Source organism: Phyllopteryx taeniolatus, chromosome 1 (genome assembly GCF_024500385.1).
Source record: "Phyllopteryx taeniolatus isolate TA_2022b chromosome 1, UOR_Ptae_1.2, whole genome shotgun sequence".
NCBI lineage: Eukaryota > Metazoa > Chordata > Actinopteri > Syngnathiformes > Syngnathidae > Phyllopteryx > Phyllopteryx taeniolatus.
In genome coordinates, this window is record NC_084502.1 from 36,773,988 (window position 1) to 36,792,528 (window position 18,541).

Here is an 18,541-nt window from a genome sequence, read left to right on the forward strand (position 1 = left end):
ATTGGTTACATTTTTATTTCATCAGGGTCTGTAGATTTGACAGCAGTCAGAAAAGCAACAGACTTGTAGAAAAGGTTACAGCCGTTCAACATTGCTGGAATAATTCCAAAAGGGCATGTGAAGACCTTCCTGTTTTCTGAAAACTTGATTGCGGGGAATATGCTCTCGGCAAAGGTGAAACTCGCTTAAGGAAAGTTTCAAGTGAGGACTCTGCAGCATGCTTGTGGTGTCAGATGAGAAAAATGCCATCAAATCCCATAGGGTTTTAACTACTTCTCTTGTGACAGACAGCTATTTATGAGGTAATGCAGAATCTCTTTCTTGACACATTCTGTCACCCTACACCCCACCCCCCTTCTTGCTTCATATTCTGCCATCGCCTTCCCTCCCACATGTAGCTGTCTGTTTGTCTGAGACCATTTCCTGTGTCATAGATTACATAGATTACATGTGTCATAGTGTCCTCAACAAACAAGCAAGATTCTGGTTGAACCCCCCCCCCCCCCCCCCCCCCAAAAAAACACATTTGTTTCAGGTAGTATTTTCAGGTAGTATAGTACTCCTGCAAGAAGACCAAAACAGAAAATTTAAGAGTGACCCATGAAGCTCTTTTAAAATGTTGTCCAACTCTGTAAATCTTGGGCACTCTTGAAAATTCCACTGACCGCGGTTACCATTTCCTTAAACAGGAAACAATTCTTGCTTTGACCGCATAATGTGACTTAAGACTGCCTGACTGTAAGTGGCAAACAGTCTTTTCTGGTATGGTGCTAAACTGGTTGCCTTGCGTAACATCCCCCTTTGGAGGCTAAGATGAAAGGTCCAAAAACCTGTTTTCTTTGCTCTTTTTTAAAATCTGTTGGGTGAATGGAGCCACACCCTGCCTGTGACCTAACATTGGCCTCTGCTTGTCTTACTAAGAGGCCCTCATGTTATTGAAAAAGGAGGTGCCCCCCGTTTAGGGAAAGGTAGAACTGCTCACCTCTTGCTGCCTCGGCCACATACCTGTACATCAACAAACAACTCGCATATATGTAGTTCCGCTGCTAACACAAATAAGGCTGGCCACAGGGTCAAGAAAGAATGAAATGGCTGTTAATATTGGAGAAAATAAACAAACGATATGTATCTCTCAAGTTTTTGTCTCAGGTATGAAAAGATCTGCTATTGGTTGCTAAGCTCTGAAAGGGTGATAGTTTTTTTGTTTTTTGGGTTACCATTTTACAGTACAGTTTTAATCCGCAGAACAAAAGAGAGGAAAAGACAGCTCGCCTTTCGAGTAAGTTTCCTGAACTCTGCTTTTATTTTGTGCCCTCAAAAGCACATGCAAAGCTCAAATTTTGCTAACTTGTTCCTCCTGCCATGTTTCCAGCGGCTGGGGATTTGCTGTGAAGAACAGTGACTGTAGTCAATAAGGTAAGTAGCAAAAACAGTTTGTAGTCACCATAAAACCACTGGCACACAACAATGTTAAGGATAATTATTATTCAAGACTGGTTTGCTTCGGCTGATTCCTGACATCAGTTTGAACTGATTTGCTGACTAAACTTAAAAATGGCCTCATATAGAATTCACTTTGATAAAGGAAGTACAGTACAAAGTTTTCAATGCTCAGCACATAAGTAATTTCTATAAGTTTGAGAAACTTTGTGTTGCAGAACACGCTTAGTCTGGAACATGAACATATCTGCAAATGTGCATTTGTCAATGTACAGACAGCTATTCTGGCTATCAAGTACAACCCCAATTCCAATGAAGTTGGGACGTTGTGTTAAACATAAATAAAAACAGAATACAATGATTTGCAAATCATGTTCAACCTATATTTAATTAAATACACTACAAAGACAAGATATTTAATGTTCAAACAGATAACTGTTATTGTTTGAAGCAAATGATCATTAACTTAGAAATTTATGGCTGCAACCCATTCCAAAAAAGCTGGGACAGGTGGCAAAAAAGACTGATAAAGTTGAGGAATGCTCATCAACCACTTGTTTGAAACATACCACAGGTGAACAGGCTAATTGGGAACAGGTGGGTGAAACTTGAAACTCTACAATGCAAAGCAAAAGCCATTTATCAACAACACCCAGAAACACCGCCAGCTTCTCTGGGCCCGAGCTCATCTAAGATGGACTGATGCGAAGTGGAAAAGTGTTCTGTGGTCCGACGAGTCCACATTTCAAATTGCTTTTGGAAATTGTGGGCGTCGTGTCCTCCGGGCCAAAGAGAACCATCCGGACTGTTATGGACGCAAAGTTAAAAAGCCAGCATCTGTGATGGTATGGGGCTGTGTTAGTGCCAATGGCATGGGTAACTTACACATCTGGGTAGGCGCCATTAATGCTGAAAGGTACATACAGGTTTTGGAGAAACATATGCTGCCATCCAAGCAACGTCTTTTTCATGGACAACCCTGCTTATTTCAGCAAGACAATGACAAACCACATTCTGCATGTGTTACAACAGCGTGGCTTCGTAGCAAAAGAGTGCGGGTACGAGACTGGCCTGCCTGCAGTCTAGACCTGTCTCCCATTTTACGCTTCATTATGAAGCGTAAAATACGACGACGGAGACCCCGGACTGTTGAACAGCTGAAGCTGTACATCAAGCAAGAATGGGAAAGAATTCCACCTACAAAGCTTCAACAATTAGTGTCCTCAGTTCCCAAACATTTATTGAATGTTGTTAAAAGAAAAGGTGATGTAACAGAGAGATGTAACAGTTTTTTTTGGAACGTGTTGCAGCCATAAAATTCTAAGTTAATGATTATTTGCTAAAAACAAAAAAGTTTATCAATTTGAACATTAAATATATTGTCTTTGTAATGTATTCAATTAAATATAGGTTGAACATGATTTGCAAATCATTGCATTCTGTTTTTATTTGTTTAACACAACGTTCCAACTTCATTGGAATTGGGGATGTAACTGCATAAAGCGAAGAGGCACGCGTGGTACCTGTCCGTACCACTTATCCTAACCTAACCCATCATTTATCCCATTATCAGGTAAACATCTCCTAAATTTCCAAAATAAAGAAAAATGTTTTATAGTGACACAGCATTGTAGAAAATGTCATTCCAATTAGCCTTCACGTCTCTTCCTGGAGGGACGCTGCAACCGTAGAAACAAAACGTTCATTTATTTCATGTTTAAACATGTATTTCCACATTATCTGTTCCCAGTACACTTTTACAGTAGTAGGTCTGCTGTTTTTGAAAGGCTTCTACTTCCAGGAAGAGTCCAGAGAGGCTAGTAGACAAAACAAGTGAAATCAGAGCTGCTGCTGCCTTAAGATGGGCTAAAGGTTAAACGTCACTAATAAAAATAAGACATCGGATGTATTGATTGTATATTCTACAATAATGGGTAACAGTGTTTTCTTAGTTATCCAATACAACAAATATATATAAATAAATAGAAACATTCAGGGATCCTTTGGAACAAATGAGAGGACAAGAAGCTACATTAGTCCCCTGGTCCCAAACGGAAGGAAAGTTCAACTCTCCCAGCCACTTCAGTAAAAACAGAGAAGGAAAAAAAGGTCAATAGGGCTGGAAAAAAAAAGAAAGCTAGAGATTGTCCAGAAAACAGGTCTTCGTAGTATTTAACATTCACACATAGAACATAAGCATTTTTGCTTGGCTAGAAAGACATGCAAGTAAGTCATTACAGCATCTTTTTATCTGGTCCTCAAAAATTCAAAATCTAGTTTAAAAAAATGTTAAGCCTCAGACTTTCCACTCATGAAAAAACTATATATATATATATATCCATTTTCTGAGCCGCTTCTCCTCACTAGGGTCGTGGGCGTGCTGGAGCCTATCCCAGCTATCATCGGGCAGGAGGCGGGGTACACCCTGAACTGGTTGCCAGCCAATCGCAGTGCACAAACAAACATTCACACTCACGGGCAATTTAGAGTCTTCAATTAATGCATGTTTTTGGGATGTAGGAGGAAACCGGAGTGCCCGGAGAAAACCCACGCAGGCACGGGGACAACATGCAAACTCCACACAGGCGGGGCCGGAACCGGGTCCTCAGAACTGTGAGGCTGAGGCTCTAACCAGTCGGCCGCTATATATATATATATATATATATAAATATATATATATATATATATATATATATAGTGTTTTCTCACTTAAGACAGGCAGACATATGGTTTTAGTATATATATATATATATATATATATATATATATGTATATATGTATATATATATGTATGTATATATGTATATATATATGTATATGTATATATATATATATATGTATATGTATATATATATATGTATATATATATATATATATATATATATGTATATGTATATATATATATATATGTGTATATATATATATATATATATATGTATATATATGTATGTATATATATATATATATATATATATGTATATATATGTATGTATATATATATATATATATATATATATACATATATATGTATGCATATATATATATATACATATATATATATATATGTATATATATATATATATATACATATATATATATATATATGTATATATATGTATGTATATATATATATATATACATATATATATATATATATGTATATATATATATATGTATATATATATATATGTGTCTGCCTGTCTTAAGTGAGAAAACATAGACATTTCATATTATAAGACTGGAAGGAGGAGGAATATTGTAATGCAATAAAAGAGTGAGCAGGCATAGAATGACTCTTGTACCACAGGCTTGGAAAACACAGAAAGAAACAAACACACACACACACACACACGAAAAAAGAACAGAGACAGGAAGAGATTGGGAGGTTTGGAAAGAGAACAGGGTCTCCATATCCTCTCGCCAAATTTGCTTTGGCAACTGTTTCTGTGGGAATGGTGAGAGACTGGCTCTTCTCAGACGAAGAGAGCCATGGATCCGCCTACTGAAGAGAGGGAAAGCTCAAAGACGAAAGATAGAGACAGGGAGAAGGGTTAGGGTGTAAGTAAATACAGCTGGACTTTTCCATCCCTGTTCCTTTTCCATTGCTTACCCCCAAGTGACAAGACATGGTTGCATCCACTTCATGGTTTGAATGTTGATACAGCTATTACACAATTACCAGTGTAGGAAATGTTACATACAGAAATGTATTTTTATGACTTTTGACATAAGAGTCAATATGATGCCACTAGTCTCCAGGAGATATTATTTGATTTATTTCCACAGTATACTCGAGGGTTTGGTATGAACTGATGCAAATGTGGATAGTACAACAACATATTGTAATTATTGAGGCAGCAGTTATAGTTCAGCAACCACACCTTTTATATTTGAGCAGATACCTGCAGTGCCTAATTCTGCATTTAATGTGCGTACGCGCGTGCATATACAAGTCAGCTGCCCGACCTGCAGGATCAAACTTGAATGAATCTGTCTGCCTTTCTCATGTAAAACTATAAGCTATGAATTTTGACTATGGTATAAGTAATTACACAGTCCATTTATTAAAGTACTTTCATAGAAATTATTTATATATTTAAAATATATTGTTCACAGTAATCAAAGATGGGAATCCTCTACATTTTTAGTCAACTTATTAAATTTGGCAATGTGTATATTTTAATTAAAGACCCGATTGCAGCTAATTTTCAAACAAAGCATAGAAATTAATTTAGTGTTATTTTATTTGTCTTTGATTATATGTTTTAAAGCCCCAAAAAATATATATAATTTGTTTCTTTTCCAAGTTAGGAATATGAGTGGGTATGGACACACTTTAAATTGTGTGTCCTACCTCAAGACATCTCAATACTAATTGTTCTTAACATTAGATCACAGAAACCGAAACTGACTTTAAAAAAAAATTCTTCCATATATATCTCACTTGCTTTTTAAATGGGCCTGTTAATCATTTGCCTGATTCTTTCAGTATTGATTTGAGTAGCTTTTAAAATTCACATTTTAATTAGGAGGTGGTGATAAACCAGGATGACGTTTGGCATAGGAACTGTTAAATGACAAATGAGAGAGAAACAATCCTTTGTTTACTGCACTCATAAAAGTTGTAGAAGGTTGTAGGGGAGCGTGCCGCGAGGAATATGCTGCTGGCTCTTAGCCTTGCATCAGTGCAAATAGCTGCCCTCCTTTAAAGGAGGCCAGATGTGAATTATGGTTAACAAGGGGAGGAATGTGTCTGTGTATGTGCAAGACGGCAGAATGTGGATCATGGGGCATAATTCTGCTTGACGTGTAACGTGCCTTAAGGTTGAGGTTGCTAGTGAAAGGGTTAAGTCGCACGGCTGAGCAAATACATAAATAGCAGTGGGGAATGTGTGTGGGCATGAACGCTCCTGCCAGCTGGCAAAGAGGGAGAGAGCATGCATGCACATGCAAAGCAGCACTTTGATTTCCAATTATGACTTAAGGGCCACTGGATGCAACACCAGCACCTGCATCTCCACCTCAGTCCAGACTGTAGGACAAGTCATAACCTGTGAAACCCAAGGAGTACTGAAAAAAAAAAAAACACGTGTACATGATGGATTCCTTAAGAACAGTGTATGCTTGCTCCATTTTAAAATTGCTGAAATGTAAACTCATGTACTGTTCATACAACTGTACTGTACATATCCCAAAATCTAAAACAAACCTTTAACTTTCGTAACTCGCAAGAATAGCAAAAAAAAAAAAAAAAAAGAACACACACAACCATGTGTTGTGGTTGTCAGACAGCAGTCAGCTGCAGAGCATTGGAAGTCAAACTTTTTGCTGTTTCACTAAAATTAGCTAATAAGAGGGTTATGTGGTTTAGAATTGTATTATGTTACAATTTAAAATCCAACCTCCAGAGTGTGTCTTGTTTTTAATGGCACGCTCCATGCCGGGTAGTGTTAAAATGGGACAGACCAATGACTGCTAATAACAGTTTGCTATTGTGAATACATCGTGTGGCCAGCCTTGTGCTGGCAACTTGCCCTGCTTGGATCCTCGTGTCAGAGTAGAGGATGAAGGGGATTTAAATGAGGGCGGGGGCCTGCAGTCAAATCCCTTCTCGTTTTACAGACATCATTACGCCTCCTAAAGCCTTCTCCGTAGAGCCCTCCTGTAACAGAGACCCGAGACAGACCACCAATTATAGTCTTAGCCCCTCTTGCACCTTTGGTCTTCATCCCACTGACACCTATACTTGAAGGATTTATAATAAGAAGACGTGGTGCCCCCATTAATGCTCCTAGTTTTAGTTTTACTATGACTGCAATGCAAGAGGAAGTCTTAATTCACCTGGACACTATATTGGCTTATCTCAGAGTCAATTGATTATTAAGTCACACTATGGACTATGGACGCCTGCTAAGACTACATCAAATTGTGGGTGCAGACAGTCTAACCCGATTTTGTTGAATTTGATCGGCGCACCGGCAGACAGATTCTGAGGTCCGCAGAAGTCGTCAGCGGTTATCGCCAGCTCATTCTGTATTTAATAAGGGTACCTGCTCACATAGTCTGTTTCCACACCCTCCAAGAGCATTGACAATTTCTCCAGTGGTCGCTGCGATTACGTAACGTCCTCTTCCGCACAGAGATGTCTCTGTCGAGACTGACATTGCACCACATACCAAGGGAATGAGAGATTTGATTGGCGGCGAATGAAGTCGGCTGTAACCAAACCCACACTGGCGCAACCCGCCCTCTCTCGGCTGCGTCGGGCTGTGCTGGCCTACGGAATTACCAATACCGGTCTATGTATTAGCCCAGAGTGAGCTCGTGAACCTCCCGGCAAACTGGCCTTGGCTCCGTCCAATACTCGACAGCCTTGCTCCATGCGCCATGCGTAGACCCACACAACAGAGACACTAAAGGGAAAGTTAACTATTTGTTATGTTCGCTAGCCCGGTAGCTCAGGAGTTCAGGAACTCGCTCAATGACAACAAAGTCGCTTAAAACATCAGCACCTTGTTGTGTGTGTTAGTCCCCACATTACACACACACGGGAAAAGTTAACTGTTTATTAATCTTAACAGCAGCGGCACACATAGTTCAGCCAGTAGTTGACGACAGGGAATCTATTTGATTGACAAGTGAAGGGCTTGTCTTCAGCGCCTTCAGCGGACACGCCCACACACACAGTCCTGCAGCTACAGGGCAGGGCTTCTTTTTTGTGATTTTAGAGCCTTATTTTGCATCCATGGGGATACTTTTATTCATTCAAATTTGGCAGGCTTTTTAAAAATAAAATAAAAACTCTTCTGTGTGGTGTGTCCCCCTCCTGGAAGCCGTCACCTTATTGTGATAGAGGGATTTGTGTGTCCCAATGATCCTAGGAGCTAAGTTGTTTGGGGCTTCACGCCCCTGGTAGGGTCACCCATGGCAAACAGGTCCTAGGTGAGGGACCAGACAAAGCACTGCTTAAAGACCCCTATGATGAAAAATATTCATGGATTTAGGTTTCCCTTACCTGGAAGCGATTCACCGGGGCCCCCCTCTGGAACCAGGCCTGGACATGGGGCTCGAAGGCAAGTGCCTGGTGACCGTGCCTCCACCCATGGGGCCCGGCCGGGCACAGCCCAAAAGGGTAACGTGGGTCTCCCTTCCCATGGGCTCACCACCTGTGGGAGGGGCCATAGGGGTCGGTGCAGTGTGAGCTATGCGGTGGCCGAAGGCGGGGACCATGGCGATCCGATACCCGGCTACAGAAGCTGGCTCTAGGGACGTGGAATGTCACGTCTCTGGCAGGGAAGGAACCCAAGCTCGTGTGTGAGGTCGAGAAGTTTCGACTAGATATAGTCGGGCTCGCCTCCACACACGGCTTGGGCTCTGGTACCAGTCCTCTCGAGAGGGGTTGGACTCTCTTCCACTCTGGAGTTGCCCACGGTGAGAGGCTCCGAGTGAGTGTGGGTATACTTATTGCCCTCCGGCTCGGCGCCTCTATGTTGGGGTTCACCCCAGTGGACGGGAGGGTAGCCCCCTCCGCCTTTAGGTAGGGGGAAGGGTCCTGACTGTTGTTTGTGCCTATGCATCAAACAGCAGTTCAGAGTACCGACCCTTTTTGGAGTCCTTGGAGGGGGTGCTGGAGAGCGCTCCCACTGGGGACTCTATCGTTCTGCTGGGGGACTTCAATGCTCATTGAAGACCCTCACGTATTGTGAAGGTGTGCTGGGAACATCTGGCAGAATCCCCTGTCATAAGGAGTTTCAACTCCCACCTCCGACAGAACTTTGCCCATGGTCCGAGGGAGGCGGGGGACATTAAGTCAGAGTGGACCATGTTCCGCGCCTCCATTGCTGAGGCGGCCGACCGGAGCTGTGGCCGTAAGGTGGTCGGTGCGTGTCGTGGCGGCAATCCCCAAATCTGTTGGTGGACACCAAGGGTGAGGGATGCCGTCAAGCTGCAGAAGGAGTCCTATCAGGCCTTTTTGGCCTGTGGGACTCCTTAGGCAGCTTATGGGTACTGGCTGGCCAAGCGGAGTGCAGCTTTGGTGATCGCTCAGGCAAAAACTCGTGCCTGGGAGGAGTTCGATGAGGCCATGGCTTCGAGGAAATTCTGGTCCATCATCCGGCGTCTCAGGAGGGGGAAGCAGTGCACCATTAACACTGTGTATAGTGGGGATGGGGCGCTGCTGACCTCGACTCGGGACATTGTGAGTCGGTGGGGAGAATACTTCGAAGAGTTACTCAATTCTACCGACACGCCTCCCCAGGAGGAAGCAGAGTCTGGGGTCTCCTCAGTGGCAAGGCCCCGGGGGTGGATGAGATTCGCCCGGAGTTCCTAAAGGCTCTGGATGTTGTGGGGCTGTCCTGGTTGACACGCCTCTGCAACATCACATATCACGTGGACATCGGGGACCGTACCTCTGGATTGGCAAACTGTGGTAGTGTTCCAACTACAGGAGAAAATCACACTCCTCAGACTCCCTGGTAAGGTCTATTCAAGGGTGCTGGAGAGGAGGGTCTGTCGGGAAGTTGAATCTCAGATTCAGGATGAGCAGTGTGGTTTTCATCTTGGCCGTGGAACAGTGGACCAGCTCGTCACCCTCGGCAGGGTCCTGCCGAGGGTGACGAGAGTTCATAGGAGTGCATGGGAGTTCGCCCAACCAGTCTACATGTGATTTGTGGACTTGGAGAAGGCGTTCGACCGTGTCACTCGGGGAGTCCTGTGGGGGGTTATTAGGGAGTATGGGGTACTGAACCCCCTGATACGGGCTGTTCGGTCCCCGTACGAACAGGATCAGAGTCCGCATTTCCGGCAGTAAGTCGGACTAGTTTCCGGTGAGGGTTGGACTCCGCCCTTTGTCACCGATTCTGTTCATAACCTTTATGGACAGAATTTCTAGGCGCAGCCGAGGCGTAGAGGGGGTCCGGTTTGGACCCATATAAATGAAAGATTACCTCATATACTGTAATTACAGTATACACAACACATTGATGAATAACCAGTTTTGAAATCAGAAGCCTATAAAAACATGTTTTTCGACGATTACTATTTCTTTTCAAAGGGGGATTGGTAACAAAAAAATGCTAGTAAATATCTCAATGGTATTGGACCAGAACACAATTACCGATTTGGATTTGCTTTCACCCTAAATTGCCCTTTGGTGTGAATGTGTGCGCGAATGGTTGTTTGTTTCTATGTCCCCTGCGATTGGCTGGCAACCAGTTCAGGGTGTACCCCGCCTCTCGCCCGAAGATGGCTAGGATAGGCTCCAGCACGCCCGCGACCCTTGTGAGGATAAAGCAGTATGAAAAATGGATGGATGGATTTGCTTTCGCGGCCACAAAAAATGATGTGGCGGGCAGGAGCTGGCCCCCGGGCCACCAGTTTGACACCAGTAGGTTTAGAGGATAATGAAACGTATCAAGAAAGGTAAGAGGTGAACAATGTGTGCGTCCCAGAGCCCTCCGACAACCAACTTTACATTTACTCCATGAAGGAGGCACAGACACCAGAGGTCAACAGCTAAGCATAATTTACTTCACTATCTGCACAGTTCTGCCCTATATCCGTTAGTACTGTTACATTACTATTCCAAGCATATTTCTCCTATCGAAAATAGAAGTATGTTGGCACTCAAACTGATGCATTCCTTCAAACCTGACAACCGCAACAGTCAATGCTCATATTCATTTAAACCTTTAATTTTCCATCGAGCTCCACTCTCTGATCGTTTCTTGGTGATACCTCAAGTACAAACCCCCAAGTGTGGTCAAGTTTAAGGTGTGGTATCAAGCTGTTTGGGCAAGATATTGTGGGATTGGGAATTGGTGTTGTTAGACTGTTTGACACCAGACATCAACAGAGATGGTCAATTTCTTAATTACTTAAGGCTTTTCTTTAAAATCTTGTGCATGTGTGCTCTATTGGACTTGTACTTTTCAACACTCAAATTGCAAATGGTAAATGGACAGCACTTATATAGCGCTTTATCTACACCGTCACAGTGGCCAAAGCGCTTTACAAAGCCTCACATTCACCCATTCACACACACATTCATACACCAATGGGCGGCTGCTGCCGTCCCAGGCCCACTGGGAGCAAATTAGGGCTCAATGTCAGTTAGAGCCGGGATTCGAACCGGGGACATTTTGGTCAACCCCCTCTAGCAACTGATCCATAGCCGCCCTAAAAAAAAAAAGAAAAAATATGATCATCAAAGTAATGTTTCTCCAAAAATACACTACCAATGAGATTGTCACCGGTGCCTCAAACATAACTGTAGTGTACCCTGCTAGTGGTCAAATATGAGCTTGCAACATTTTGTTCCGCCTGTGTATGACTACTGTGTCAGGAGTGAGTGTCCTCTTCACTTCTTCACAAATTGCAAATAATTTCGAATTTGAAGAATAAATTAAATAATAACACTATCAGATAAATATAAGAGTCTAAAGTCTTAATAGCCATGATGAAATTCAGCAGATCTTCCAACTGCAGGTCCAAGGACCAACTGCTTGATGTACACAAAACAACTAGTCTTCCAAAGGCCAGAGATCAGATGGCTAGAGGCTGCAGCCTTTTTCCTTCCTGTCTGCAGGGTAGGATTAGTTCTGTCTGTCAGCTATTTCAGAAATCATGGCTAGCCACTCTCCTGACTGGGCTTCTCATATGACAGATCCTGCCACTCATCTCGACCAACTTTGTAGGACAAACCACTGAGTCCTCACAAACAGACAGTGTCTCCCTATATACTGTATATAAAGCCCGTTGTATCCACTGATGGCTATGTTTGTTGTATAAACGCATTAAGTGCACAAATGCATTTGCTGACATGGCCAGTCAAGTTAAGAACCATTGTCCGCCCATCATTTAACATGGAAACTAACTATTTTTTGTGACCTTCGAGTCAAGCTGTGTTCTTCACGTGTTGCTACATAGACCAAAAAATGGGAATGGGACTCATCTTACACTAAAAGCTATTCTGTGGTAAATAGTGCATACTAAGATGACGTAAGAGTAAAACTGTTCTTCCAGGTACATCTGTATCGTCTTACAATTGTGTTTGGTTAATCCAAAACCATATACCATTACTGCTGCTACTACTACTACTACTACTAACACGACTATCTACCATTGCTCTGATGTACGTATTTCTTTACTTTCAGTATTTAACACAGGTTGTGTTTTACATAAAGACAGGTTGAATGGATTCATATGACTTAGGTTAATAGGATGTAATTCAGTGTCTGTCAAAGTGGAACTTTATGTGCAAGAAAAGTAGAATGATGCAAATTCCTGTAGCGTGCACTTTGCGAAATAAAAACATCTATCATACTCCTTCTATTGTCTATATATATATATATATATATATATATATATATATATATATATATATATATATATATATATATACACACACATATATATATATATATATATATATACACACATATATATATATATATACACATATATATATATATATATATATATACATATATATATATATATATGTATATATATACACATATATATATATATATGTATATATATATACACATATATATATATATATATATATATATATATATATATATATATATATATATATATATATATATATATACATATATATATATATATATGTATATATATACACATATATATATATATATGTATATATATATACACATATATATATATATATATATATATATATATATATATATATATATATATATATATATATACATATGTATTTGACGTGTGGCATGGGGTTAAGCTCTGTTGCTACACTAACGTAGCGTATGATGGTGTCTAAACTCACTGTCAGATAAGAACCTCAAAAACTCATACTCTCTTAGACCGCACGTGCCCACTACCATGATTGAACTCAGCTCACACGAACAGTGTAACACAACACGCCTTTTTATTTAAATCATCCTTACGCCTCACTCTCCAGGCATGACTAATCGATTTAAAATCAATCCAACTGTTGCGCTAACGTAACAGTTGGATTAAGTGTGGGTTGATTGGTCACACCTGGTGAGTGGGATGCATGGATGATGTGGTAAAGAGGTGGCTGTGATGTTACGCTGTTCACGTGTGAGCTGAGTTCAAATGAAGGGAATGAAAACATGTGCTCCAAGACAGTATGAGTTTGTGAGTTTTTGTGTGACAAAGAGTGATGTTCGACACCCTATACCTGGGACGCTACACTAACATTGTATAAACAATGGATGAAGGTTAATCTAACTGCAGCAACGCCGCTACTTTGTGGTAGCATTTTTATAGCACCTGCAAGTAAAGGAGCATGAATGTAAACAACATCCCACTTGTAAAGAGCATAGTGGTGAAGAAAGTGGAAAAAGTGCTCAAAGAGGATTTGGGGCTGAAAAAAAACAGAAACATAATTCAAAGGTTTGGTTTTAAAAAGTCAGACACCAACCATAAAACGATAATCTGCAAAACATGCCACCAACATGTTGTTACTAGGGATTTAAACACAATGAGTCTTTTCTACCACCTAAGAAAAGACATGTACAAACAGCGTGAAGTTGCGTCAAAAGGACCAACGTTACATCAAAACCAGTGACGAAAAGAAAAAACTGTATATGGCACAGTTCTTTAACAGTACATTACATGTAAGAAGTCATGTTTCAAGCCTGAAAGAGTTGACCAGCTTGTCTTCCTTTTGCTCAACCTGTGAAACATGTGAAACATCCATCCATTTTCTGAGCCGCTTCTACTCACTAGGGTCGCGGGCATGCTGGAGCCTATCCCAGCTGTCATCGGGCAGGAGGCGGGGTACACCCTGAACTGGTTGCCAGCCAATCGCAGGGCACATAGAAACAAACAACCATTCGCGCTCACAGTCATGCCTACGGGCAATTTAGAGTCTCCAATTAATGCATGTTTTTGGGATGTGGGAGGAAACCGGAGTGCCCGGAGAAAACCCACGCAGGCACGGGGAGAACATGCAAACTCCACACAGGCGGGGCCGGGGATTGAACCCGGGTCCTCAGAACTGTGAGGCTGACGCTCTAACCAGTCGTCCACCGTGCCGCCACATGTGAAACAAAACATTTGAAATAAAAAGCAAAAATTTTATTTTAAGTGTTCATTTCATGACAGAACAAGCTGACAAACTTGTGTTTCTAAAACTCAGCCTCTGAAACAATTCATTTATTAGTGCATTTACTGGTTAAAGGGGAGGTATACTTGAATGTCACTTGAAGCACTTTGTTATTGTACTTGTTTTAATTCATTCCACTTTCCTTCATTCCTTGAAAACTGGTTGCACTATCGCAATTGTCCACTAGATGTGTTTTAATTTATTTTTATCTACTGTATGTTCGATTCATTTTTTTGTGTTTTCTATATAAAATGGGATTTATAAATAAATGAAGAAAGATGAGAAAATTGCCATTCATTTAAAGTATTTTTAAAGTATTCTCGGGATATATACTGTATATCATTATTGGGATATAAAATTACCTACTGTACATCGGAATATAAAATCTTGTCCATAAGGGCAATGACAAGCCAATAACTAACCAGTGCTACAGCTTCTTTTGCTTTTCAATGGAAGGACTTCATGAAATTAGACTGTCTAGGAAAATCTCACAACCATCACATTTAAGAAACTAGTATAGGCTCCTGATGGACTGGACTAAAGTGACAGAGAATGTCTGTCTGTACTTATGCAATGTGTACTGAAGTGCCAACTCGGAGGGCAGAGGCATAATGGTTTGGGTTGTTAGTGAGCACTCCAGTTGCGCTGTGGTGAGAATGTTTTCGACAGCTTTTAGACACTAGGTTATAATGATGTTCCGCATGCTCTGTGGCTAGCTGGGAGTTGTTTCCCTCTACTTCCAATCAGACTGCTGAACAGCAGCCATGCAAACTTGTAGAAACATGCTGAGCTCAGAAAAATGTAGAGTCTGCTGAAATAGTTTTACTTAAAAAAAACAACAACCCACAAAAATCAACAGATTGTTCCAGTTCTCATAAAGCAGGCATCCAATATATACAGTCGCCCAATTTTGATGTTGCTGTCAGGTTATACTGTACTATACTGAATACAATATATGAGCACACAGAGCTATTGTTTGTGTTTCTGTACTAAAGACCATTACAGGTTACTGTGCAATAGGATGAGTACACTATTTGTTAATAATCAATTAACAGAATTACTGTACCATAAAATGGGGCTATAGAAAATCATGTAAACCATCTCTTAATCTCTGCTATGCCCTGATGTGATAGGTGAAAGCCTTGTTACAGTGGAGGGTGAACAAATCGATGAGCACCAGAGGCACCCTGAGGGCCAACGAAGAGGAGGGGCCGGTTATAGTAAATCAATTGTCGGCCAATTCATTTCCATTGATAGCATCAGAATAATGGCATAGTGTAATAAAATGGTAATCATAGCCTTTAACTGCAGGCATTGGAGGGTCGTTTGGCAGTCTGTGCTGCAGGGGAAATGGCAGTGGCCCACATTCCTTACACTTATTCCTGTGCACACCCGACATTATGTGCTCGACAAAATTTGGTTTTATTGTGGCTTGAGAAGTGTGTGCTTTGAAGATTGTGTGTATGCCAATGTGTGCAAGTGTGCATGAGAACAAAACGTGTACTGCACATCCTTGATTTAATCCCAGAGATATGCAACCCAGCGTCAGCGGCAGATGGCTCGGTGAGCAGATTAAAATCTCAGCCCCCATGTCAAAACAGAAAAACTTTAAGAGGAGCTCAGATAATTACAAGACATTTGCATGCAAAGTTAAAAATGAAGGAAAAAAATATAGACAAAAACATTGTTGTAAACTGTGTTTATAGGTAGAAGATGTGAATGAAAACCCCAGTACTACATGCTACCTACAATATTTGAAAGTAGTTTGTGAGGTAGCTATCTCACTTTGCTGTCATTACTATTGAGAATAGTACACTTTTTTTTAAAGTTTAAAGTTTCAGCCTTATAGTCTATATTACCTGTTCCGCTCCCTTCTCAAAGACAGCCTGTGTCTTACACTGACTTGCATAATTACATGAACTTTTTAAAAAGAAACATTCAATTGGACAATCATGGACTATCTTTGAATACATTTTCAAATGTACTGGTTAGCCTATAGGCAATATTAAGTTCTATGAATAAATTAAAGTAAAACATTTAACAATGTATATTATTAAAATGCATGTCTGCATATGACAAAAAAGATCTCATCATTGTTTCTGTTTGATACCGTTTGTATACTGTAAATCAATTCACAGCTCAGCACACACAGTTCACAGTACATTTCCATTACATATACTACCAAGGAAAGTACCCGACTTTGAATATTTTCAGAATTCTACAGTTCAACCTCCCATGGAAAGTTTCTGCAAAGCTGCATAAAATGTCTGGTCCCTTTCCAACGCTAGCCTATTTCTCTGTGAGAGCAAAAGGATGGGACACCACCAACAAGCACTCTCCTGTTAGAATTAGCGCCCTACCGCGACCAATAAATCACACACAAATGGTGTGCCATCCTCTTTTGAGCCAATCACCATCCTCCAAATAACTGAGCAAACTTTACAGGAAAATCTGATTCAACCATAATTGGTTACTAAATGAAATATTAAATGCAACCTATCCGAACACAGCAAGTGTCTTCCACATTATGATATGTCATACACGTGAGCTTGTTGACAAAACAAAATGGGCATAATAAACATGTAAAAAAAAAATGAAAGGAGGTGATTATTTTGAGAATGGAGGTACAAAGAAGAAAGCCGAAAATGATAAATTCATAGGCATATATTGCGTGATAGTGAGAACCTGCGGTCATAAGTCACCCAAAGGGCAGGTTGGGAGGGGTGAAGTTGGGGTCGTGTTGTTCTTTGCTCCTTCATGAGGGGACAGTTGTGTCTGTCCTGGGAGTTCACAGAGAGGTGACTAAGCAGACCCACACCGTAAACAAGTCTGAAGTTTATAGCCACAATTGGGATTTGTTTTTCTGTTTTCCATTCTGCCGACTAATGGCTCGTCAAGGGTGTGGGTCTGTGTGTTGTGGAAGGAGGTAGCAAAAGGGACAAGAAACACAAGGACTCCGTAAAACAGAAAGGGAAGGTTGTCTCATAGGGAGGTCAACCTACCACTAAAATCTAGGGTCAACCAGGGTGCATCTTTTAGATTGTAGTGTTTCAGTTAGTATTGCTGGCTGTCAATCACGTGTACTGTATACTGCTCTACAGTCTTTTACAGTGTGTCATTTACTCTAAGCACACGCCTTCAACTACAGAAGACAAATGTGAAGGAACAACTCACAAAAAAAGTGGCAATGAGAAATGGAAAATTCAACGCAACCAAATGATAGGGTGCTGCGAGTGTGTGTGTGTGTGTGTGTGTGTGTGTGTGTGGGTGTGTGATTATGTTTGAAAGTGGAGGGGAAAGGTTACAGCTTTCACCCTGTAATCCATCTTATTTAAAAATAATTGGTTTTATAGAATAGATTTACCCCAGATGGGCCTGCTGTACTACAACTACGGTTGGGCATCGAGAATGGAGAACCGATTGAAACCGGGACTAACATTCCGGTCCTCTTGGAACTGTTCAAATTAAAAAATTTCGGTTGCCAGTTTCGATGCCTAGTCCTCCAGCCGCGAAGAAGAAGTGGCGAAAAACAACGAAGAAGCGGCATAAACCATCGAAGAAGAACGCGCACGATAACAAGCTTGTGCCCAACCGCGGCTGCGCAAACAAAAGTGTGTCTTTGTTAAAATGAATGACGATATGCCTCAGTGCAACACTTGGAATAAGATTATATTGTGCAAAAGATGCTTTCACGATGTGTAGCGTCTGACGCGCTCCGAGCCTCAGCCTACACCGCACGGAGCTTCAGTGACGTCAACTCTCAGTCAACTGGCTGAGTGAAACAATAAAATAAGTCTATGCCAACGTTGAGACAGCTAACAAGGTAAACGGTTGCTTGCACTTTTGTACTGATGGTTTTTAGAGTTTATTTTAGTCTTCAAACCAACGTAAGCGCAGATGACAAAAAAAATAAAAAAAAGAAGAAAGAAAATTTAACAGCTTAATTTAACATTGGGCTGAAACTTCACCGTAACAACT

The 18,541-nt window shown here is 41.1% G+C and overlaps 1 protein-coding gene and 1 long non-coding RNA gene across 3 annotated transcripts in view; one reads left to right on the top strand and one right to left on the bottom strand.

Moving 5' to 3' along the window:
• The window catches only part of skia (v-ski avian sarcoma viral oncogene homolog a), an 88,485-nt gene that overhangs the window by 16,307 nt on the left and 53,637 nt on the right, over positions 1-18,541 (bottom strand). The gene's annotated exons all lie outside the window — the stretch shown is intronic.
• The window catches only part of LOC133486888 (uncharacterized), a 55,648-nt gene continuing 38,081 nt past the window's right edge, over positions 975-18,541 (top strand). Inside the window, exons 1-2 of the long non-coding RNA XR_009791147.1 lie at positions 975-1,279; positions 1,373-1,416. This is a non-coding gene — a long non-coding RNA (uncharacterized LOC133486888). The remainder of the gene's footprint in view (positions 1,280-1,372; positions 1,417-18,541) is intronic.